The sequence below is a fragment of the Spermophilus citellus genome (genome assembly GCF_964194105.1).
Source record: "Spermophilus citellus genome assembly, chromosome: 2".
Lineage (NCBI taxonomy): Eukaryota > Metazoa > Chordata > Mammalia > Rodentia > Sciuridae > Spermophilus > Spermophilus citellus.
In genome coordinates this window covers 140,940,513-140,966,118 of record NC_138183.1, presented here as the reverse complement: position 1 = coordinate 140,966,118, position 25,606 = coordinate 140,940,513, and the positions used below count along the sequence as shown (strand labels likewise).

Here is a 25,606-nt window from a genome sequence, read left to right as displayed (position 1 = left end):
TGGCTCAAAATAGCACTGCTGAGTGGTTTAAGATTTTTAAACTAATCATCAGCAAATCTTTTCAGCTGACTTTGGCTTTAACAGTTCTTACCAAAAAGATTGCTGAAATGAAATGAGAAGGGTCCATGAGTTTGGTTTTCTTTTTCTCTCTCTTTTTTTTTATTTTGCTATAAGAGCTATCCTGTCTTGTTCAATTTTCTCCTTCCTCATTAAAAAGAAAGAAAATAAAAGCACATTACTTTCTAGATGGCAAGAGGAAATGCTGTACTCTCAGAAATTACAGGTTTTGAGATGTCTTTTTAAATGGTAGAATGGGCATCTCATGCGGTTAGCCAATAAATGCAATCCCTGAGTAAAATGTGAGTCCTAAAAGTTGGAAAACTTCTAACTATTTCCCCAGTGCAATTGAGATTGTCATATCAGAATTCTGAGCCTGGCTTATTGTATTTTATTATTTCTTCCTGGTCCTCTCTTCTTAGGGCTAATGCCACAAGTCTTTTAAACCTACCTGTCACCCTTCACAAACTTAAGTCGACAATGATGTGTTCAAAAATCTTTGTTTTCCCTTTGAAACTGGATGCAAAAAAGAAATCCCTCCTGTCGGTGGAGACGGCAGTGAAGGAACGAGGGGCCTGCACGTAGATCTCCTTGAACTTTTTGAACAGCTGCTTCTCCTTATCCCACTGGTAGATCTGTGAAAAGGTGTAGTCGCTGCCCAGCGCCAGGTAGTGGTTCTCTTTAAAGGAGAAGGGTTGCAGGGTCATGGCCCCCCGGGAGGGGAGCGCCTGGATCTCCACGAACTGCTTGCTGTTCCACCTCATGACCCGGGAGTCCCCGATGAAGCGGGTGAGGGACAGGTAGAGTGTGTTCTGCATCCTGAAGCTCTTCACAGCCAGCACGTCCTCCATGTTGGGGATGTCACCGTGGGGGACGAACTTCTTGGAGCTGGGAGCGGCTGGACAGGATGAGGTATGACTTGCCATCGATGTCCACGAACTCGGCGTCCGTGTCGCGGAACCACTCATGCACCGACTGGTAGGAGTAGAAGCCCTTGCTGTTCCACTTGTACACGGTGGACAGGCCGGCCTTGGAGCTGTCCGCGATGATGAAGAACGTCTCCGCGTCGATCTGGAACAGCTCGATGTCGTTGGGCTTGGAGATGCGTGACACCTCTATGTCCTGGAACTTGACGAACTTGGTCCAGCTCTCGTCGTATTTGTAAATGTGGGAGCTGCCGAAGAGCTGGGCCACCACCACGAAGACCTGGTCCTCGATCAGGATGGCCTTGCAGCCCACGATGGACTGGCCTGCGCCCCGAGAGAGGGAGGGAGACGGACAGGTTAGCCTGGCACCTCCAGATGACCGCGGGACCTGTGGACAGCCACTGTGGCAAGCAGCTCGACAGCTCCCCCTGGAGACTTACGCAGAATTACCACGGGACCCCGCAATTCCTCCTCCTGACACACACCCCAAGAATGGAAGCAAGTCCTCAGAGGGAGCTGCACCAAAGCTATTGGTGTCCCCCACATTCCTGTGTTGGGTCCTATCTCCAAGGCGATGGTGTTAGAAAGTGGGGTTTGGGGGAGGTGAGTAGCACCCCCATAAAAGAGGCCCAGAGAACTTCTTCTGGCCTCCCACCATGTGAGGGTACAGCAATCGGACTATCTACTATGACACAGAGTCTGCCAGGACCTTCATCCTGGATGCCTCAGCCTCCCAAACTGTGACAAAAAATTCCTGTTGAGCAGCCCCATCCCAGACACCCATGCTCACAGTGTCATTCTACATGACAGCGGAAAAGCAGAAGCAGCTCCAGTGTCCATGATGGATGAAGGGACAGACAAGGTGTGGCTGACACATACAATGGAATACTACTCAGCCCTAAAAAGGAGGGGAATTCTGACACATTCTACCACATGCACCTTGAAGACTATGTGCTAAGTGAAAACAGCCAGGCATGGAAGGACAGATGCTGCTTGACTCCACATAGGAGGTGCTCAGAGCAGCCAAGACGAGGAGAGGGAGAGGGAAGGGTGGCTGACGAATCAAAGTCGCTCTTTGGTGGGTACAGGTGAAAAGAGTTCTAGGGATCACTGGAATGTATCTGACCCTATGAAATAAGTACACTAAAAGGGTTAAGATGGTAAATTTTATGTTATGTGTATTTTGCCACAATTAAAAATTTTTTTTTTTTTTTGGTACCAAGGAATGAACCCAAGGTAGCCTGACCACTGAGCAACACCCCCAGTCCTTCTTTTATGTTTTATTTTGAGATAAGGTCTCATGAAATCCTTAGGGCCTCACTAAGTTGCTGAGGCTGGCCTCGAACTTGCAATCAATCCTTCTGCCTCAGCTCCCCCAACCCCAGTTACCAAAATTACCAGCATGCACCACCACCTCAGACTAAAAAGACAAAAAGAATTTTTAAAAATCTTTTAAAAATGTGCCACCATGGAAATGGGCATGTGAGGTGGTTAGGGCCTGCCAGTCTGTAGAGGCAGGCATCCGACTCAGGAAATTCACTAGCACATGGGAGAAGTGTCTTGGTGTTAGTCAATAATTGTACGTTAATTAGCTTAATGGGACTAGTCCACAGTGAATGCATATTTCCAAATATCTCATATATGATGAATATTTACAATTTTTATCTGTCAATAAAAAATATTCAAAATAAATATATATTTAAATAATATTTAAAATAAATATATGTATACACATATACATATGCATATATATATATATATACATATTTTATACATACATATTTTATACTTAAGAAGAAAAAGTCTTTCTCAACTGGCAGAGTGGGCAAGGGCTCCCCTGGGTAGTAAGGCAGGGTGAAAAGCAGGGGTCAGGCCTGAAAGCAGACGTTCCCAGGGCTCTGGAAGCCATGCAGACTCTGGAGGGTTCTAGAAGACCAGGGAGGCGGTGGGTGTTAGACCTCAGCCTCCACAGCAGATGGCCTTGGGTTCAAACCCCAGGCACAAGGCGGTAGGGTCCAACGCTGGGCCAGGGAACTCAGCTCTGGGGCTCCAGCCCTCATGGGTACACAGAGAGGAAGGCAGCCACGGAGCTGACCTTGAGAACTAGAGGACACCTCACCCTGAGTGTTAGCACAGCAGGGCATCATGAAGGGGTGTCACAACTGGTACCATCTTCACCCTACAACAGAAGCAAACTTCTTGGTGGTCAAAAGACCCTACCCCCAGTGCTCGCCCACAGTGGGCACTGTGCAGACACCCACAGAATGGGCAAGGTCCCCGGGGTCAAGGTCAGGCGTTTGATGGAAAAGGGGGCCATGCTCCACAGGGACTCTCTTCTCTGGGTCTCACCGGCGGTCCTGTTCCCCACTGTACCTGGACCTCCCCACTTCCCCATCCAGAAGCCAACCAGCAGGAGGACCAACAAATCTCAAGGGTTTCCCACCCTCTGTCTCATCATTCCATGAAGCCATTTCCTGGAAGATGTGGTGATGGCCCAGGCCCATGGTTCATGACTGGGGAGACAGAGGCAGGAGGATCTCAAGTTTGAGGTCCGTCTCTGCAACTTAGAGAGACCCTCAACAACTTAGCAAGACCCTGTCTGAAAATAAATAGAAATAAAAGGGACTGGGGATAAAGCTCAGTGGTGAGTGCCCCTGGCTTCAACCCCCAGTACCAAAAAAAAAAAAAAAAAAATTGAGTTCTTTCTTTCCCTTAATTTGCTAGGTAATTTGGACTCAGATGAATTTTGTTTATAAATTATAAGAATTAATTACCCAACGTCCATCCTGAGGATTAACTCTGAGGGCCGACAGTGGGTAATAGAGTGGTATTCACTTTTCTCTTTCACTGTTCTACACTCCATCCAAGAGCCTGACCCCTTTTCTCTGTTTAAAACTAGGGCATTTTTTTTCTGAATAAAAAGTGTTAAATGTTCACCAAAACAAAATATAAAAAATAATAATTAGTAGAACTAACAAAGTGGGTATTTACAACCAGGCACTACATTCTAAGCACTTTTGTGTGTATTTACTTATTTGATTTTCACAATTACCATCTGAGGAAGGTACAATTCTTGTCATCAACATCCCCATTTTACAGAGGATGAAACAGACAGTGAAGTTCACCAATTTACACAAAGTCACACAGCTAGTATGTCGTGGAGTCTGGGGTTTAATCCAGTAGTCTGTGACTCCTAAGTACCCAAAGGCATGAAGAAGAAAATAAAAACCACTTGTACTACAAACATACAATGAGAAATTTCTTTAGTCCATACACAAATTCAAATATGCTTATTTTAAAATATTGAGATTTATATTACACACATACTTTCTAGAATCTACCTTTTTCTCTTGACTTCTCTGTTGTATGTAAACATTTCTACAATTTGATTTTTTAAAATACTACACAGTATTCCACGGCATGGATGCACCATATTTTATTTAGCTAATCCCCTGCTGTTGGACATAGCAGTTATTTCTTATTTTTCATTATTGTCAAATAACATGTTTCTTTTAACATATTGTTAAATAACTTGTTTTGGAACCATCTGGCAATGTTCATAAATACAGGAATTGCTGGGGCAAATATTGTGAATGTTTTTAAGGCTTTGGGGCTTCAACTGTCAAACTGCTCTCCAAAAGGTGCATCAATTTCCACCCTCCCAACACTGATAGTGCACACTCCTGTCTCCTTCTGAGCGGCCTGGCTGTGCAGGCCCCACTGCCCAGAGGAGTCCTAGAGGTCTGCCTGTCACAGCCAAGGGGACCCATGAGACAGTTTCTTGGAGAGGCTGCCTCACAGTTCTGTAAACACTTTTAGTCTCTATGGAGTTGTCAGTAGCAGCAGAGTGTGTGTGTGTGTGTGTGTGCAGGGAGAGAGATAACAGGTGGGAACACACATGGCTTCTGACACCACAAAGCAAACAAACCCCTAAACCAAAAGCAGGAGAGCTGAGATGTAGAGAGAATGAGAAGGAGCAGACACTGGTGTGATCATGACCCTGGTTCCTCCCTCTCCTTGGGGACAGACAGACAGCTGGAGCTACCCCATTGGCACCGAGGTTACCAGGAACCCAAAGGGGGAAGCGGGTACCCCTCTGAGTCCTTGGAGCCCCACTCTTACACAGACTGAGAAAATCCTGCCTAGCCCTTGCTGACTCAGGGATCACCTCACAGCCACCCAAAATGACATGAGGGGACCTGGTCTGAGGAGTGGGGGAGGGGGACATCCACATCCACCTTGATCCTGTGCCCCTGCATGTCCACCTGTGCTGTGGGATCTTCCAGGCTCATTTCCAGCTACCAACAGTGACGCTCCCTCTCCCAGCCAGGGGATCTGCCCTGTCTGTCCCCCCCCCTGCCCCGCCTCCCTCAGGTGGTCCCAGCTGCTCCCTGTGCTGGGTACAGCCATAGGGAAGCTTTAATTAAAGTAGACAGTTAGGGTCTGGGGTGGGGGGAAGAGGTCCTATTTTGTCCCCAGCTTGTTGTGGTGTCACTCCATGCCAGGCACTGAGCTGTCACACACCCATTCCCCATGAATCCTAACCAGAGTCCCCGAGTCCAAACCCTGCTGAGCCATTTTACAGATGAAAAGTCATCAAATGCCCATTTCATAGGTGAAAGGGCCACTGTCCCTGATGGAAAGAGCTGGAGCCAGAATGACCAAAAACCAGCCTTATGTCGGGGCTCCCAAGTTCAACTACCACAGTGCTGTGACAAGGGGGTCCAGGGGGACCCAGCTCCGAGGACTCAGGCTTGGAGACCAAGGGCTGGAGGAACCCTGGTAATGAGCAAGGTCTAGCCTGAGGTCTGCCCCTGGCCACAGCCACTCCAGGACACTGACACTCACCCACCACCACTGCAGCTCCGTCAGTCCAGGCCCCCATGGCTGCCCCAGGCCCGAGTCCCTGTAGGAGCTCCTTGGGGAGTTGCTTCGCTTGCACCTTTGAACCCCTTTCCCCAGAGTGTAGAGCTCTGAACTCTCTCTCTCTCCCCCCATCTCTCCACATCTCTCTATCTCTCTCCCCCATCTCTGTCTCTCTCTCTGTCTCTTTCTCCTCCATTATAATCTGAACTCCTCTAGGGCAGAGGTTTTCATCTCGCTTAGTCACGGCTGTGTCCCCAGCACCTACAACATGCCTGGCCCAGAGAAAGTACTCACGAAATGTTTGGGAATAAATGAATGAAGGAAGAATGAATGCATTTGGGGATGCCACCATCTGCCATATGTCCCCAGGGTAGGGGGTGGGCAGTGCCGTCCCCTCCCACCAACATCAGCTTGGGTCAGAGAAGGAATAGGGTGCCACTGGGACAGGTCCCAGGCTTGTCCCTGAATGAACATGGAAGGACTTGATGTGTGGAATCCTCCCACATCCCGGGGACACATGTCCTCCCCATTCACCGAGGACAGCTGCCTCAGAGGCACACCAACTTCCCAGCACCCAACAGGCACCAACGCTCACCACTGGTCAAACCCTCAGCTCTGAGGTCGATATCCCAGGTCTCTCTTGGAAAGAGGGCTTCAGTCCCTCCCTGTGGGCAGGCAGCCCAGGGCCACTGAGTAAGGGGCTGATGTGAGTTGCCCAGGAGAGCAGCCAGGGCCCCCCCCCCCCCCCAGGCCGCAGCAGCCCTGGACCAGAGCAAAGCTTCAGGCCGCTCCTGTCTCCTGTCCTGGGGCAGGAGGAGAAAAGACCTGGCAGCCCGTTCATCCTTCCCCTCTCCCAAGTCCAGAAAAAGAGGGAAGCAGGAAACACTGGGCTTCGGAGGCCTTCCACCCCCCCCCCTCACTTGGTGGCTGCACCTGGGCTGCCCTGCGCTGAGCCTGCACCTCCAGCTGCTGCTCAGGAAGGTGAGCTCAGCACCCAGAGGCCAGATGGCCCATCGACAGCAAGCGGCTCCTCTGAAATGCCATCTGCAGGCCCATGAGCAGTGCCTCCCCAGGGTGACACCGCGCTCCTCACCTGCTGCAAGGCCACCATGAGCGACCCCTAGAGCCTCCCAACCCCGATGTTCTACCTCCTACACTCCAGCTGCGCAGGTTAAAGGGAAAGCTGCTCTACACCAAACAGGGGCCTGGAGAGGAAGCCCTGTGGGGGTGGGGGGCTGTTGGTAAAGTCAGCACCACAGCAGACTGCACTTGATCCTGGAGAAGTTCCTGAAAGCCTTTTTTTTTTTTTTTTTTAATTTCAATTGTATCCACTTATTTCAAAAGCAAGCAGACAGTCATTTTTTAGATCTAAAACCCTGGGATCCCATAACAGAAGCCTTAACTAAGCCAAATCCCAAAGGCCTGAGTTGAGCTATCTGTTGGTTCTTATTTTGTATGTTCCTATTAAAGGAGAGCAGTGTGGGAGGAAGGTGCGGGAGGGGCGTGGGTGGGTGTGGGGCGTGTTAGTTCGCAAGTTCGAGCTATTACGGAGCTGTTAAGAAGCTGAGCAGACAGGCTGCTATAGCAACACAGGTCCCGGGGCGGGGGGGGGGGACACTTCTGCCACCACACAATGCTTTCTGCTTCCCACATGCAGCCCTGGCCCCTGCCCCCTGTCAGCGGGCTCTCCACCTGTGGTCTCTGCTCTGTCCAATAACTGACCACACAGATAAGACACAGGAAGGACCAGGGTGGGCTGCCATGGTGCCACCTCCGACTGTGTTAGAGTGCCAAGTCCTCCCTTGACATTACTCAGGGGCCCAACTCAGCCACAACGCACCTGTGATATTGTCATAGCTCCGGAAGTTCATCTCGATGTGGTCCCACTCCAGAACCATGCAGTTCTCCATGCTGGGCTGCGCGATGGCCACGTACACGTCGTTCTTGGAGTTGAACGTGTCCACCGACACGGACTGGTAGGGCAAAGTCTGGTGGACAACAAAATCTGGGGACGGGCATTAAAAACAGTTCATGAGATCTGCAAACTCTCCCGTGGGATTCACCAACCGCCCCTGCCCTTCTCTCCTTCCCATCACAGGTTCCAGAGGCCTGAGGAGGGAGCAGGAGTGTGGGAGCCAAGCAACGAGTTCTGGTGGGTTTTACTCTGGAGATTGCAGAGGACCATCAGCTTCTCATGCTGCTTCCTGTGGATAAACAGCCTCATGGGTTTGGCAAAAGATAACACGTTAAACAAAACTGGTGAGACCTGGCTTTCAACAAGCCAAGGCCAAGAGGAGGCTGCTGAGAGTCTCAAAGCTGGCACACAGATTGCTCTGTGACCAGGGGGTGCTGTGGTCCACTTCCAGCCCTCCCAGCACAGCCCTGCAGGAAAGCAGCCTGCTTCTGAGACTTACCTGGAGATCCCCTCTGGTTGGACGCACCCCAACAGTGCCCCCGCTGTTCAGAACTGACACTGCACTCCAGAGGGCAGGCGCCATCTGGAAACCAAACCAAGCCCTCCCCTGCAGTCCCAGAGGTTTCCCAGCCAAGGGGGAAGTGAAACTACAGGTGCTGTCCTGGGGTCTGGACCCTGGCACACATTCTCCTGGTATTTCATGGTGAGTCGAGGATCCCCGTCTGTGTGGCTGCCCTGAGCTGCAGCAGACTTTCTGTATTATACCTGACTGGGGAAGGACATAGAATTGCCAAGGAATGGAGCAAGCATGTGCTTGGGAGCAAGGCTAGCTGGTGTGCAGAGTAGCTTCGGAAATGTAGAGGAGAAGGAGTCTGCTTAAGACACACACACACTAATAAAGGTTGTGAAATAAAGTTTGAGTTACATTTTTGGCCAGAGGTGCTTTAGTGTGTGCCACTCTTTAATAACATGGGGCCAAGTCATCCCTAGGAGGAAATCATGGCGTTTCCCAGCTCCTTCTCACCCAGTGCTTAACCATCCCATTCCAGTGCCCTGTACTCTGCCAGGCCTTCCCTAAGCAGCCCCATCCATGAAACTCATGCTGCTGACCCTAGGCACGATCGTTTAAATCTTATTATTTACCATGACTTCAAATAACATCACAGTCTAGTCTGGAGATAAGGGAAAGAGCCTTGAGCATTTTAGAGTGCCCAGAGAGGGTGAGCACCTAGCCTTGGCCACAGAGCCAGATCGATGTGTCTCCTGAACCTAGGGCTCCCAGAAGTCAGGCCTGGGTCCTACTCTGAGCCCCCCACAGCTCAAGCCCACGGTGGCCACTCAAGAAATAACCACCGATTAGGAAGCCTCATCAGAGATGTCACTCAAGAAAGGCACCAAGGGGCCGCTCAGTAGTGAGCAAAGGAGGAGCAGAGGAAGGAAAGGAGACAGCAGCAGCTGGGCAGGCTGAGGTGGGCGCCATGGATCAGGCACAGGAAGGGCAGGTGGAGGAAAGCGCCAGGGCTGAGGGGCGGGGCCATGGGCACCAGAAAGCACACTGGTCCTGAAGGCCCATGATCTGAAGCTACCAAAGACCCACATCACCCCCAGGTCTCATGCACTTGAATCAACCCCCAGGTCTCATGAACAACATGGGGCAAGGACGTGGACCTCCCAAGCGAAACGGCAGGATAGGTCAGGCCATGTGGTGGAAATGCCTATCTTAGCGCCCCACAGGTTAATAAATGTGTTACTGAGGTCCAAGATGAGAGAGCAAGCTTCTAAGGCAGACCTGGCCCAAGCGAGGCAGTGTCTACTTTAATGACATCTAAAGTAAGATGCTGGCACTGAACCACCACCTCCTTGCAGAATGACCTTGAACAAATGGCTCAACCCATCTCTGCCTCAGTTTTCTGGATTGCCCTGCCCTTACCTAGCACAAAGTGAACTTCAGCAAGTTAACTTGAAGAAGTGCCCCCCCCAACTCCGGATGCACAGTGGGTGTGTGATAAACTCTTTTCTGCTTAATGAGGGTGGGGTGGTCTGGCTGGCCCCAAGGACAGTCGTAAGGACCGTCGTAAAGACTACCGCAGAGCGCTTGCGGCAGAGGACGGTGCCGGTGCAGGAAAGAGGGAGGTGGGAGGTGGGCCGCATCCCTGGGAACCAAGAGGGAGCTGCCTCCGCAGCCCGACAGGCAGGAGGTGATGGACAGTGGAGGGACGAGTGACCCTAGTGGACAGGGTAGCTCCCACCCCAGCAGCAAGCGAGCAGAGCATCTTGGTGAAGACAGACTGGACTTCAGAGTCTCCTCTGCTCAAGGTTAGCTGTGTGACCTTGAGCAAGAAGACGGAGCCTCAGGTTCCTCACGATAAAATGAGAGGACGCCAACTTGCCAAGGCTGCGCCCAGCGCGGGCCTTCGGAGGCTGCTCCTGAGCTTTCTAGACGCAACCACCGCAGCACCTGGATGCTGCTGGAAGATGGAGGGAAGAGTCCCAGCCTCTCCAGGCCCTGCCCCGCCCACTCCTAAAGATCATAGTGCAGTTCCATCAAAGGCTAAGAACAGAGCCACCCCTGCAGGCACCAGCAAAGCCAGTGCAGGAGCCACCAAGCCTGCTTGACCTCACAGGCTTTGCTGGCTTCTGTATTCACGCATAGATAAAGGAAAGAGAGGTATGAGGTGCTCCGGGTGCGCCTTTTCTAGGGATATAAAAGGATTCCAAATGCAGCAAGTTCTTTTAATTACAGCCAGGACGGCTGTAAACTCCTCTGCTCATCTCTGGTTGCAGCGGGCTCATCGGAGCCTGCCAGAGGTTCTAAACACTCCCTTGATGGCCATAACTCATGCTCCGCCTTCCCATTAGTCTCCCAACTGCGCTCTCAGTTCTCAGAAACACGAGCATTGGCTTTCAAATGCAGGCTGTTTAAAGTGCAGACCAGAAAAGTTTCCATTTTTATTGAAGAATCCCAGGATGAAAAGAGGCAGCCAGGAGAGCGAGCATTCTCCAGATCTACCCTTTAGCAGCCCCGGTTCCATTTATTTTTCCAAAACAGTGGTTTCCTCATATTTTCTCTATATTAACCAGCACAACACAGACTGTTAAGTCCCTTGAATGACAAAGCTACTTCTTAGTAGAAGACACCAGCAGCAGCCCGGCCATAAAAGGAGAAGACAGAAGGCAGAGAAAGAGGAAAGGGCAAAGGAAGCTCGTGGATGTGTGCGTCTGTGCGCATCAGAGCCGCAGCTGAGAAGCATTCAAATATCTTCTCCCACCTCCATCTTAATTTACCTTTCCCAAGCCGCAAAGCAGAGTTCTTGTGGAGTCAACTCAAAGAACACACATCCTGACATGACATCAATTTACGGGTGTTGAAATATTAATGGCACTCTCGGCCATTCACACTGGATTAAGTTCAGGATGTCAGGGGGTCTCTGACAATTTAGGCCTTTCTCCCCCTGGAAAATCAACAGATTTGTACGAGGCTATTTATAGCACTGGCAGAAAATAAATTATACATGATGCTGAGCCTAGCACATTAATGCATTATTTCTCTTTGCGTTTTCATCAGCCCCCAAATGGGGAAGCTCCTAGGACAATTAGGATGCAAAGTTCACTCCCTCTAAGGAATTTGGAGAATTATCCACCTAACACGGGCCATCATAGGTAGGTAGCGGACATTTTTGAGTAGTTAAAAATATACTTGAAGGGGAGGCTTTGGAAGAACTGTGATTAATCGGAAGAGCTGGAGCACCCAGTGGTAGCTGCCTCATGTTAATTAGTCCCCTTTGCCAAGAAACAGAGCAGTAATGGTGCCTTCCTCTCTCTGGGCCAAATGGGGAGATCTACTAGAGGACATTGTCTCCTTTCCTGAAAAGCTGAGCTAAGAGGAAAACAAGGCTCTGGGAAATCTGCTTCTTCCCCAACCTCTAGCAAGGAGACAGCAGCCATACCCTGAGCTGCCCATGGGCTTTGATTCTTCCATCCGTCCTCGTTTGCTCCCCAGCCTTTGGTGAAGCACCAGAGACGCGGGCTTGAGCTGAGCAGAAGGCACGAACCCCAGACCTCCACAATTCACTCAACTCCTTCCTGTATCGCAGAGACTACATTTGGGGACAGTTTACACATTGTGGTGCCACCTTTTCCAGATGGGAGAAACTGTAAGAGCTAATGTGTCCTTGAGTCTCAAAAAAACAACAAAGATAGCACTGTCCTCTCTCTTTCCCAGAAAGCCCTATGCTGGCTTTCCAAAGCGGGGCAGGAAGCTTGCTAGCAAAGACAAATACACACAAGACAGACACAGCCCTACAGGGTTCTGTTTCAGGACCTGGCGGCCTTGGTTCCAAACCATCTCCTTTCCAATAATCATTCTCAGTACCTGGGTCATTTTTATAACCATCTAGATGGTCCTAAAGTCAGAAATCGTGTTTTCTTGTATGAATGAATCCCTACTCCCAAGGTCCTCTGTGGTCCATGTCAATCCTCTCAGAAACTGACCAGTTTTCCCCCACGAGGGCCAGTTCAGTAAGAACAGAACAATGGGAGATGCTACCTTCACCTTGGGAATTAGAGAACCCCCCTGAAAAACTAGACAAGAGGCAGAAAGGAGCCCCAGCGAGCTCTGGTTTAGCATTTCATACTAAATGATCTCAAATGCCACCTTTTGGTGCAAATGTCATTGACTATGACCTCTGATTTATTGTTCTGGCCCCACAGTACAATAAATAACCTCTTGGTGGCCTCAGCTGGCTAAAGGGCACCTGCCAATTACACAGCTGAATAAGTCCCCAGTCAATGATGAAGGACAGGGCACTTCCATGAGACTTCAGGCTTTCAATCAAAAGAGAGAACTTGTAGGGCCCCTTATTTACAAACAAAGGCATCTAGAAAGAATTTTCACTTTGTGGAATTTTGTTTATCTGTGGGGAGGGTGTAAGCAGGTTCTGGCCTCAAGGTGATATTTTCTTCATGGAATTTGGGTGTCTTTTGAGTTTCTGCAACTATTTTCTGAGTTCTCATTCCTGCTGCTTCTGCTGACATGCCTAGGGGCTTTGTAGATACCAACTCTCAGCCTAAATGTTTATTTTTACAAACATCTAGAAAGCAGGTTTCATGCTGTGGATTGATCCTCTCTCCTTTAAAAACTGGCTTTAGAAGTGGTAGAAACTGTGCCTGCGCCTTTCACATGGAGATGCTCACCTGCTCTCTGCCTGCTGTGACAGTTGAGCCAGTTGGTATTTTAATTCTATTCTATAACCTGAAAAATGTTTAAACTAACACCCTGAAGCCAGGCCTAGAAAAACAAAACTGAACTTTACATTTTTCTCTCAATGATTTTGTTTCTTTTGATAACTTATATTATTTTTCTTTGGATAACTTACATTTTCTTCTTTGCTACTTATTATAATATACCTAGTGAGCTCTTCTTACTTGGAACTACAAGAGCATTTTATAGATTTAGAAGTCTGGTATTCAACTTCCAATAAACATTGTCTCAGTGAATCAGGAGAAATCGAAAGACAAAATAATTCAGGTGTGTGACTGATTTCCCATGAAACAGAGACAGACTTGAAAGATGTTCTCATGCAAAACTCCTGAGTTTATATTTTGATCTTAAAAGAGAAAGAAAGAAAACTTTAGAGAACTTTGAATTTTGTCAAGAATCAAAATGAAAGCAGTGCAGTTAACAAAAATCCTTCCAAACAGTTGAGAAAGTTTGCCCACCACATGGTCTCATTTCTTATAGAATGCTGGAACTTTCTCTAGCTTTGGTAGGAAACCTCTACATTCTCATTTCCCGGCACCCTGTTGACAACCTACAAGGAAAACGAAGGGCTTGTTCTAAATGTCCACCTTTGGCAAGGCAGGCGCTGGTACCTGTGGTTGTGCACTCGTAGTTGAAGCTGGCCACCTCGTTCAGCTTCTTCTCCTGGTATTCTGGTGGGCCAGAGCACAGCACGTCGGAGACGGTGGAATTGGTCATCTTCAACCACAGATACAACCACTTGGCTTTGCAGTCACATTCAAATTTATTACCCCTTAAATCCCTGGAAAAGAGAGAGAGAGAGAGAGACACTGAGATTTGATATGCTTTGGTAGTGACGTAGGTGTATTAACAGCCTGACATATTTTAAACTCCTTAAACATAGAATTTTTTAAAAGGGCATTTCATGCTTCCTATCTCTTCTGTTTATCATTGTCCTTTTTTAGTGCTTCTTGGGGCATACTTCCAGCTGTATAACATATAGACAGTTCCCAGATGGCATGTCACCTTTTCTCCAACCCTCTTGAAATTGTCACCATGTGGAAATGGGGGAGGGACAATAGAAGGACACCCACAATGTAGGTTCCCCAAAACAAAACAGGATGTTAGAGGAAGAAGCTTAAGATCCTATCAAACCATGTCCAGGAAGACATGACGAACACCACACAATAAAGCAGATGGACTCGCTGTTTGGGAGAGTGGGGTCCTCCCATCCAGCAGGCCTAACTTACCATTGGCCTAATGGTACCAAGTCTACTATCAAATGGCAAAATCCAGCACAGGGCAAACCGCACACGGTTTCCCAGGATGTACTACTTGCTATCGATTGTTAACGACAACGTAAAAGAAATGCAGCAAGAAGCAGAGGGGATTGGAAGATACGATTAACCAGGACCCCATGACAAGTGTACACAGACTTAATCTCATTACTTACAGTTCAATCAGAGAGTCTAAGTCACTGAAGACGTCCCTCGGTAGCGCTTTAATGTGGTTATTGGCCAAAGAACTAGAAACAGAGAGTCACATTATGATGTGGTTATCATCTGCACGCCCTGACACTCTGAAGTCCCTGTAAATATAGCTAATGACTTAAATAGCTCTCAACCTTCTCATCACAGCGTGGCTTAATTCCTGGCCTTGATCATCAGCACTGGGAGAAAGACATGAGCTCACTTACACAAAGAAAACGTTGTAGATGTCAGATTACCAGGGAAGCCTTTTTGTGTATGTTATTTATTTATTATTAGTACTGGGAATTGAACCTAGGGTCACTTAGCCACTAAGCCACATCCCCCAGCCCTTTTTTGTACTTTATTTAGACACAGGGCCTTGCTAAGTTGCTGAGGCTGGCTTTGAACTAATGATCCTCCTGCCTCAGACTCTTGAGCCATTAGGACTACAGGCGTGCACCACCGCACCCAACTTGTGTTTGCTTTTAAAATAAGCATTTATAAAGCTGTTTATGTACATCTGTTAAACTTCAGATGGCTTTCTGTTTCTTGGAAAAGTCCCTTTGATGGTATGCAGGACTGTCCCAGCTCACCCACGAGAGCACATCTCACACTGCTCAGCTCCAGTCGAGTGGCCTCCACGAGATTCCCCCAGCAGCCTCCAGGGCTGGGCACCTGTGGGTCTGTCTGGGCCACTCTTCCCCAGACATAGACACAGCTCACTCTGCCTCCTGAGGTCTGCAATGAACTCTTCCCACCCTCCCAGACCTCGGTACATCTCTCTTCCCGACTCTGTTGATCTTCATTGGAAGATTCTCATTGGCATGCTCCATATTTTAATTATCTGTTTTAATTATTAGTTTATTGGCTATATACCCTCCCCATACAGAAGCAACATGAAGACAAAGATGATTGTCTATCTGTCCCTAGCTATATTCCCAGTTCCTAGAACATTGCCCAGCACATGGTGGATTCTCAATAAATTCTTTGTTGAATGAATGAATTAAGCACCCAAGTAAAAATGACAGTGATGACAGAAGATGGATATGGTCTGGCCCCAGGAAGTTCCCTAATAGTCCACCTAAGTGAATTCTATCACTTGTGACTCTACAAAGGACCCAATGAATACTCTTTTACATAAAGACACTCGGCTCTAACACTCAAGAAGAATATAATAAAAACTCAGTGAGTCATAATGTTTAGGGAATGACTGTTAATGTTCAATTTCATTTTCTCGTTAACAAAGGTTGAGGAGAAACTGTTGTGCATGTTTGTCCTTAGTGTTGAAGATCTTCCCAAGATGCCCTGGTCTATGCCCCACCTCCAGAAGTAGACCTACGTGGAAACATGAACTCCTCCTGAGGATTCAGGATCCTGCAATGCCCTGCCACCATCTTGCTGAAGGTGGACATCCATTATTCAGGGCTGTCATGGAAAGATGCTGGGAATCCAAATGCTGTCCATCAAGTCTGGTTTCCCCAGGCCCCATATGCTTATAGGAGTCAGCTAAGAAACTGATGCCTACATTTGTGTTCTCTTATTAATTCAAGAATAAATGACAAAACATAATTAATAAACAAATATAGTTGAAATAAGTTGTTTATATCATCCTAAAGACCCATCCCACCAAGAGGACTAAAGACATGTTGTTTCTTCTTAGAGTCAGTTAGCTTCTTAGAGTCAGTTAGACTCAAAAGTATGTGCCCATTGTGTTTTTGTTTGTATTTGGTTTGCTTAGGGTTTTTTTTTAAAGATCATTCTTTTTTGGGCGGTGTGGGGGGGTACGTACCGGGGATTGAACTTAGGGACACTCAACCACTGAGCCACATCCCCAGCCTTATTTTGTATTTTATTCAGAGACAAGGTCTCACTGAGTTGCTTAGTGCCTGGCTTTTGCTGAGGCTGGCTTTGAACTCATGATCCTCCTGCCTCAGTATCCTGAGCCCTTGGGATTACAGGTGTGCACCACTGCATCTGGCTTAACCATTCTTAAACCAAATAGTCTTGCTTCAATATGAGGAGATTTGTAGTTTCTAAATTGCACCCCTTCCTATCCATGTAATCACAAATGGATTAAAATCCAGTTGCAGGTACTATTTTACATTTTTTTTTCCTAAATGATTTATATTTTTAAATGCTTTGGGAAAGAGAATGGAGACGTAATCAGACTGAACCCAGTGCAGAAGTAGCTTTTTGAACTTTAAAAAAGGGGGTGTTTTCATTTTTTTTATAGTGGATGATGGCTTTTTCTGGAAAGCAAAGTAAAAAAGAGTTTTGACTAATTAAAGGTTAATTATTGAGCTGAAAATTTTGGCTGACAGAAAGTTTGCATCGAAGGGGTAAGAACATATGGAATACTAAAGCCACAGAAAGTGCGTTCAGCGATCGTTCCAAGAATGCAATTTAGAGCTCCGAAAGCAGAATTATTTAGATGGTCATCCACCCCACTCACACTAAGTGCTTAACATCTCCCTCCCTACTTCATTTTGTCTACAAATTCATGGCACTTACTTCATTTCTGAAACTATTTAACAGCTCTCTGTCCCTTGGGCTTTACAGGACTGCTGAAAACCAATGTCCTAGATTTTAGTTACAGATTGGCGTGACTTCTCAATGCTCTGAAACCTGATCTGTGTTTCCTTACATGTGAATGTGCATCTGAAGGTGCTGGAGGGGGGGGGGATATCAGATCTCTAATTTAAACAGGCCAATTTCAAGCCACATTGTCCTGGGCACAGAAGTGAACTTCAGAGCTGGTGTCTTCTCTTCATTAGAGGTTTAATAAAAATGGAAGGAGGGGGACCAGGTCATTCATTAAACACTGTACTAAATGCATTAATTTCTAAATACATCTGCAGCCTAGAGGAGCAACTTTAAAGTCACCAGATTTGCCTGGAAGTAGAGGACACACTAAAAAATCCAGCTCCGTAAGAAATCCATTGCTCAACCAACGAATCACCAAAAGTTTCCTACAGGATTTGCCCTGAATGGGACTCTGAGGGCTTGTGGAAGATGTGTAAGGGCTTGTCCTCAGGGGGCTTCCTCCCTTGCTGGGGAGCCAGGACCAACATCGTGAAACCTCAGCCAGGGTGGCCGGTGTAGAGCATAACAGTGTGTGTGTGTGTGTGTGTGTGTGTGTGTGTGTGTGTAGCCAGCAGAAGGGGGAACGCGGGAGATCAGGAAACGCTTCACGGGGGAGACAGAACTTGATTTAGACTTTGAAGGAGAAGACGTTTCTAGGAAATTGAGGACAGAAGAAGTAGCATCTTAGGCACAGGGAAGGGCGTGAGGGAAAGCCCTGTCATAAGATGAGCGGGGCATGCGGGGGCACACGGAGAGCCTCGTGTTCTCAGGATGTCCAGGGTACTGAGGCTGGAGAGCTAGAGGGGGACCTGGGGATTTCCCCCTCCCAGCTGAGATGAGCCTGCTCCCCCTCCAATGCATCTGGAATACTCTGGACCCATTTGGAGGATTCCCTCATTCTTTCTGAATTTGCGTTCTCTGGATGTCACACAGAGAAGGAGGTATGTCTTGTAAGCATGCACATAGGATAACACGTGAAACAATTCCTAGCAGTCCGTGGAGAAATTGAGACTTAATGAGTGGAAGAAGGGAACCATGTTTATTGACGATGGTGTTGAGGTCAACCGTACCTTGACCGTTCCCCATGAGGAATGGGCTGGGTGCCACCAGCGTCATTACCTGCGGCAACCCTACGAAGTCAGCACTATCATCCTCTTATTAAGAATAAGGAACTGGGACTCAGAGAAGTTAAGTGATATGAATCAGTGATGGCCTTGAGATTTGAGCCCAAGTCTATGGAACGCCAAGCCCATAATCTTAGCCTCTGCAAGACTGTGGGGATCTGGCGTCTAGACTGAATCGGAAACAAGTCAAGGCTTTTATAGGGAAAAAAGGAAACCTGGAGGCAGAATGTCAAAGAGAACCTGCCGCTCTCCAGCATGGCCGGGTAGATCCAGGTGTCCTGTCTCTCACCATGGCACCCCACCTCCCTGCTCCAGAAACCCCCTGCAGAGCTCTGCTGGGTAGCCCTCCAAACACAGGGCTCCCTGTGCCCAAGACAGACCCCCAGCCCCACCGGCTTGATGTGATGGCTGTCTCGAAGACCATTACCTGTCAGGGTCACACCCAAAGGTACTGCCCTCCCTGCCCAATGTCCACACCCAAAGCCCTTCAGATTTCCCAGTGCTGATGAGACCTGTCATCTTCCTCAGACAAAATATCAAGCATGCCAACAGAACCTGGCTCCTGCCTAATAAATCACCCTCACCAAGACAAGGACTATTTTTGCATTTTCATAAATACAGCCACTACTTTTTTCTAGTTTTATAAATTTGCTCAATGTGTGTACTTGCTTCATTTTGATATGCCAATTCAAATCAATTTAATATTTTTATTTGTCTCCAGAAAGCTATTAAGGAATCCGAGAGCTTAGCTGAACCCGCAGATTAATCCAGCATAAAAGGAAAAGTGATTTGCATTCAAATGAAAGAACCATGAAGATGTCTCTGTTCTGCTTGGTCCTAATTCTGATCACATATTTAAATTTTTTTTTTTTTTTTAGTTATAGGTGGACACAATACCTTTATTTTATTTTTATGTGGTGCTGAGGATCGAACCCAGCGCCTCACACATGCTAGGTGAATGCTCTACCTCTGAGCCACAACTCCAATGCCCTGATCCCGTCTCTGACATTCTGTAAGGAGTTATTTATGCCTCAGTTCTCAAATCTGTACAAGGGGGACTCACAGATTATCACAGAAGAGAGAGGAGAAGGCTCATAGGCCCCCAGCCCTGTACTGACACCAAGTAGGTGCAGGACGCACGTTAGCCCCCTTGCCGTTTCCTCCATCCAGCCGCAAGGCCCCTCACAGCTCAGGGCTCCTCACTTCACGTGACCCCAACTGCGACGTAGGGGGATGGAGAAGGTAATTAAGCCAAGTGTTGGTAACCACAAAGAGCAAGGTCTGCTCCACAACAGAAAACCTGGGCAGCCAGGAGGTGAGTCTCCTTCGGGGGACGTTGCAGTATAGAATTATGGAGGCAGAGACATACGCCAGGGGCCAGTCCTACTCCACACATTAAAGAACAGGTGACATTTGCTACAGGACTTACAGGTGAGTCAGATCCCGGAGGCCGCGGAAGGCATTTCTTGAAATGGTTTCTATTTTGTTCCCTTCGATGAACCTACGGGAGGAAAGTCGCATAATTCAACTGAATTTCCTCTTCTGAAAATGTCTAAAAAAGTGATCCTGGTATGATTTGGGAGTAAAATCTAGAAGCATTCATGAATCATAACGTCTCTGAAGACTAAGTTAGCTGCAGCGAAGTCCATGTGGGAGCAAGGCACACGAGCGTGTCTGCACTCCCTCCTTCTGGACAGCACGGAAGTCTTCAAACTCAGAGTTGGGGTGTTGGGGTGGGGTAGGGAGTGCATGGGACAAAGGCAAGAAATGCTCATCTCTGCAAGACCGGAGAGCTTCCAGACATGCCCCCAGCCAGCTCAGCTCTGCTTGCATTTCACAGTGCCTGGCTACTGCTCTTCTGATAATATCACAGTCCCTTGAGGAGACTCCAGTGTTTTACATGGTGCTATTAAAGTTTTTGAGGAGGAAAAATTCCACTAAGGTTGTTTCCCAGCAACTGTGAGCTCCTCAGGTCCCACCCTCCAAGCAAATGGGTGACGAGGCAGGGATCCCTTCCAGATCTGTGCCACGAGGAATAGGGTGTATGCTGAAGTTGAACCAGGGCTGGCTTTCTCTATCTGTGCTAAAATGGTGCAGGGCTTGCTCATAGAATCTTGCAACCATCACACTGGTGGTGCTTTAAACTCTGTGGGGAAGACAGGGCGTGAATGTACTGTGACGACTCCCTAGGGCCACAGAGAACTAAGTTTTAGTTTATGGCTTTGCATTACGTCAACTGTCAGGGGGCCTTTGATGAGACGGTCCAAGAAAGAGGCTTTGCTAGATCTGTGAACGGGGTCTTGATCCTCACACTGAGAACTTTCTGATGCCTTAAAAAAATAAAAAATAAAAAATAAAGAATCTGGGGTTTCTCTAGTAATAGACTACAGCATAAACTGACAAGCTCACTTCCTCCCCAGTGACCTGGCCACTGAGATGAACTGCCTGCTGGGAAAACTCACAGCTTCCCCTTTGTACCTCCCTCACCAAATGTGTGCCTTCAGAGAGGCTGGCTGGAGCTAGCACTGAGGTTGGCTGGAATTAGCAACGGGGTCCTGCCGTTCTTTCCATATCACGTACAAGCCAGAGTACCACATGATCACAACATCCAAATCACATCGACTCTGGGGGAAGAATTCCTCATTCCCCAAGACCCCAGGTCAACAGAAAGTTTCCCTATACCCAGATGTGTCTAGAATTCCAACATCTACCTGTTGACATAAAATAAGAAAGCCTTAAAAATCCCTCTGAATGCTAAGTGAGGAAATCCTATCTGATGGCAGGATTAGCTTTATGACAGATTTACAGAATACTAGAGTGAAAGAATTTAGGAGGGAAAAAGACATGGTGTCCTGGTGCAGAAACCAGAACAAGGCAAAGCTTGTAGCTAGGAAAAATAAAAATAAGAACTACACATCTGGAGAGGGGGAAATTACCTTTTTTTCTTATAGAGGGGAAAAGAAAATACAACTCAGCAGAATCCACAGGAAATACTGTGGAATACGGGACATGGAAGAGCTGGATAAAGAACAGAGTTGTACCCCCAAATAGGGAAACTTTGTTTAAAAATAAGTAACCCTCAGAACCCTTCAGCCCAATTTCTAACTGATCAGCAAATCCACACCTGGTTATGAGAGGTAAAAATATCCAACGCAGTTTCCAATTTTGCTTACTCCACCACAAATTAAATGTCACCAGAGAATGAATGAATGTCTTTCCCTCTTTGTTTGCTTCCCCACTCTTTGTCTCCAGCCTCCTCTTGCCCCAGTGTGTTTACAAGCAAGGAAACTCTCAAAAGTCCGTGCAGAAAAGAAAATAAGGTTTACTTCACTTGCAGACCCACTAGAGACGCTGTCCTAGCTTAGGACACAATCCAGCAAGCCACCAAGAGACAGAGCACTCTGGGAGCAGACAAATCACCACACTTACAGGTATTCCAAATGGAAAAGTCCAGCAAATGCATCGTCACGGATCACGGTGAATGAGTTAGAATTCAGCAGTCTGAAAATAAGACAGATATCAAGGCAGAGACACAATGCCTGAGTCACATGATACAGCCCTTTCTGTTTCTTTTGCTGTGTTCTGATTTGTAGGCAAACCTGAGCTGTTCTCAGCCCAAGAGCAGCCCATTAGGTCCCCAGCCTCATTTCCACACTACTGATACAGGCAATAGGAAGTGGGTTCCTTTTGGCCAGATTTTCTGGTCATTTCCAATACTCTATACCTCTCACCCCTGGGTTTCTTAGTGAATATGAGCTGATAATTCTAAGGCGAGGCACAGCTGAACAGCTAGGGAATGCTTTATAATACACAAGAAACCATGGAATCATAGACCTAGAAGGATCTCACCCAACTTTATTTTTAGGGAAATCCAAACCCAAAGAAGTTTAGTGATTTAACCAAAGTCACACAGTTGGCGGTGGGGGGAAGTCCCTTTTACTACATTATACATTCCCATGAAAAATGTCAGAAAAGTTTAAGAAGTCTTCAGAAGACTCTTCATCATTACATAGTTTTCTATTTGGTAAAAGTCTATATAGTCTATAGTAATCACTTAAAATACCTAAATTTATATTTATACTCCTACCATGGTAGAGAAAGTTCATTCTAATATCATTACAATTCTAAGAGAATTCAGCTTTTAAAGCATAATGTTGTAAGTAGACACATAACACTTCAAGAAAAAGTATCCACAGTCCGTTTATTTAGGAGGAGGAATGATCTACATTTCTGTATATCTTTCTGTAGCTCATTGCTTGCTTTAGTTTACAATCTCATCTCAAATTTAAGAAACTAATATGATAAAGAGAATGAGCTGTGTACTTGACTTTTTCTGGCAATGATCTGCTTTGGAAAACTGCTTTTTGGACACTTATCTTCACTAACAAACATTAGATGACCTGGGTTATGTGTACTGCACGTCACTTATCACAGTGACCTGGGCATTGCTAACCGAGAAGTGCTGGGACGAAGAGTAGTTATGAGTGAGGTCTTTGAGTTTTGGGTTAGAATCTGTGATTTTTTTTTTTTTTTGGCAAGTTACTTAATTCTCTGACCTCAGCTTCCTCATCTGTCAAATGGGAAAATCAAAATACCCTCTTCAGAGAGATGCTATGTTCATGAGATATAATGAAGCACATAAATGCATACTATGGTGCTTGCCTGTTTAATGAATAAACTAGAAATGCTCCTATTTCCAGGGTAATATTAAGATCTTAAAAAGTAAGTTTCTTTTAAAGTGAGATGTTTGGGGAACACTTCATTCTGGTCATGATTGATGTAATCACCTGCCCAGTTGCTGAATCTGGAAGTCGAATCTACAACAAAGTCCTGGAAGACAGCATGGACCAAAGTCGGGAGAGGACCTGGAGCAAGGGGCCTTGATACTTTGTTTAAGACACCCCGGGGCCAGTGCACCCCAAGAGGCAGCCACCATTCATTCAGGGAGCTAGGAGATTTCAGGAAGGACTGACACCAAAGAGGCAGAGACCACCCTTCAAGGACCACACTTCAGGGAACCCTATTTTGCAAAGAGAACTTTCCATACTTACAGCAGCTGCAGGGAAGGCAGATGGGAAAACATTCGGTCCTTGATTTCTGAAAAAGTTCCATTTACTAGGCTCCTACAGGCAAAAAAAAGAACAAAAGAAGGCTGGGGTTCTTTCAGGAAGTGGGGGCGGGGTGGGCAATCCGCCTGACCCTCCACCTGCACTTCAAACTCTTCCTCTCAATGAGGCTTACCACACGAGGCCATCAGCTTCCCCAGGGTAGGAATGGAAGAGTGGGGCCTCTTGCCAATGCATTTGATCAATATGAAAACTAGTCTGGATACTAGACACCTGCACCATCGGTCTGGCTTCCTTTAGAGACATTAGCGCAGCCAGCTCCAATCAATCCCCGGGCTTCCTTTGCTTAACTACAGGAGGCCCCGGCTGCAAATGGATAATTACTTCACCTCTGCCCAAGATTCTGTGTGTGCAGACACAAAGTTAATGTTGGCCCATGAAACTCTGGGGTAGAATTAAGCATTCCCCTTGGGAGCATGTCTCTGAAAGACACTCAGAGCACTTCTGATTAAATGCACCGTGAAAGCCTTGAGGGAAAACTCAAAAGACACCTGAACTTGACTGTGCGGGGGAGGCAATGCCATCTGCCAGATGAAACGGTCAACTCCGGGGCAAGAAGCTTGGCTCTAGTTCTGCCCCCAGGTTCCCTACCCTTCCTGGCCACAGCAGGACCTCAATACTTTATTTTCATTAACATGCAGATCAATTAAGCAGCTGCTGGTTTAAAGGATTTAACAAGGGGAATTCTAATTTCTGGAATCCTCCATGTCACCTGACTTGGCAACAGTAAGAATCAAACAAGCCTTCTGTTCTTCCAGCTACACTCTCCTGACTTCCTATAAATGCAAACAGGATGCCCCTGCTCCTAGGTCCAGGCCCGGGTCTGGCCTTGGACAAAGGCAGGGGAATGTTGTACGTGAGCAAGCACAGAAACATCACTCTCAGGACTCCCTCTTCTACAACCCAGGGAGCACCCCAGCACCTGGGCCTGCAGTAGATATGGCCCAACAGCCCTTCCACAGCCATTAGGACAGCTAGTCATTGGACCTGAGTGGCTGTATGACCCAAGTTGAAAGCCTCACTTAGCAGGGGAACAAGCAGTGCAAAGCCCTTCCTAGTCATTCACTCCAGAGCTGGAAAAGCAGGCAACACAATATGAGGGGAGGAAGGGCAAGAAGACCCTTGGACTTCAAACAAGAACTGGGCTGACTTCCTGCCCTTGACACTGAGCTGGACAACCCACATCCCGTGGCTCCGCCAAGATCTCGGAGCCCCCTCTTCAGGCCACGTGGGGTGGCCTCCACTTCCAGAGGCTGCATGCCTTCCCAGGCTCTTCTCAACCTGCAGTGTGGAGGGAGGAAGAGGCCACAGTGCCAACCTCAGCCCCACTGTGAGGTGGGGCAGCGAGGCTCACCGAGTCTTAGTTTGCACCCCATCCAGTCGGGTTCTGCTGCTCCTCTGGCAACCACACACCCACCACCCCACAAGCACAAACACAGCCTGTCAAAGTTTAACGCTGCAACCCAGAATCACAAGTGGTCGCCAAACGCCGACCCTCAGGCTCCACTCCACAGACCCTACCACTCCATGGGCCCCAATCCTTCACTGTCACCAGATCCCCCAGGTGGGACTGATGCAGGTGGACCGCGGACCACACTTTGAGAAATACTGTCACGGGGACCTGACCGGGTTTCCAGACTCTAGAGCTCAGGGTCCTTCCATCTTCCTGGGAACCGAGCCTCCACCCACGTCCCTAGAGCGCCCGCACCCAAATGCCAAAACAGGGACTGGCGAGAGGGGTCCGGCGCGCTGCCCCAGCGCCAGAGGCAACTCCCTGGCGGCGGCGGGCACAGGGTGGGGCGGGGTGGAGGCTGGAGGGGTCCCACTCACAGGGAGCTGATGTCGCCCGGCACGATCCTGGGCACCCAGGAAGAGCCCACGAAGATGATGGACTCCTTGGTACAGCTGCAAGTGGCGGGGCAGCGCGCCAGCCGCCTCACCTGCGCGCTCCGCGGGATCAGGCACGCGGCGCTCAGCAGCAGCAGCAGCAGCAGCCCCAGCGCCCCACCGCCGCCTCTCCGCAGCGCCATGCCGGGTCCCCGGTCCCCGGCCCGGTCCGACCCCCGCCGCCGCGCCGCGCGCTCGGACCCGGCGCCGCTGCAGACCCGGGAGCCGCTCGCTGCTGGGCCGCCGCCGCTGCTGGCGAGGACGCGGGCGCCGCGGGTGTGGGAGGCCGAGCCGCAGCCGAGCAGCATGCTGGCCACCACCCCCACTCGGCGCCCCCACCCGAGCCGGGGCTGCTGGGCGGCCGCCGCCGCTGCGGCCGCCGCTGCGCCCGCCGCACTCGCGCCCGCCTGACAT

At 48.3% G+C, this 25,606-nt stretch overlaps 1 pseudogene across 1 annotated transcript; it reads right to left on the bottom strand.

Annotated features, from left to right (window-relative positions):
- Positions 1-518: 518 nt before the first annotated feature.
- Positions 519-25,606, bottom strand: LOC308635831 (leucine-rich repeat LGI family member 2-like; annotated as a pseudogene). Its single transcript, XR_014024387.1, has 8 exons — positions 25,136-25,606; positions 23,231-23,302; positions 21,609-21,680; positions 19,609-19,680; positions 14,457-14,528; positions 13,636-13,805; positions 7,690-7,854; positions 519-1,307 (listed from the first exon to the last, which is right to left on the bottom strand). The product of XR_014024387.1 is annotated as a leucine-rich repeat LGI family member 2-like (transcript).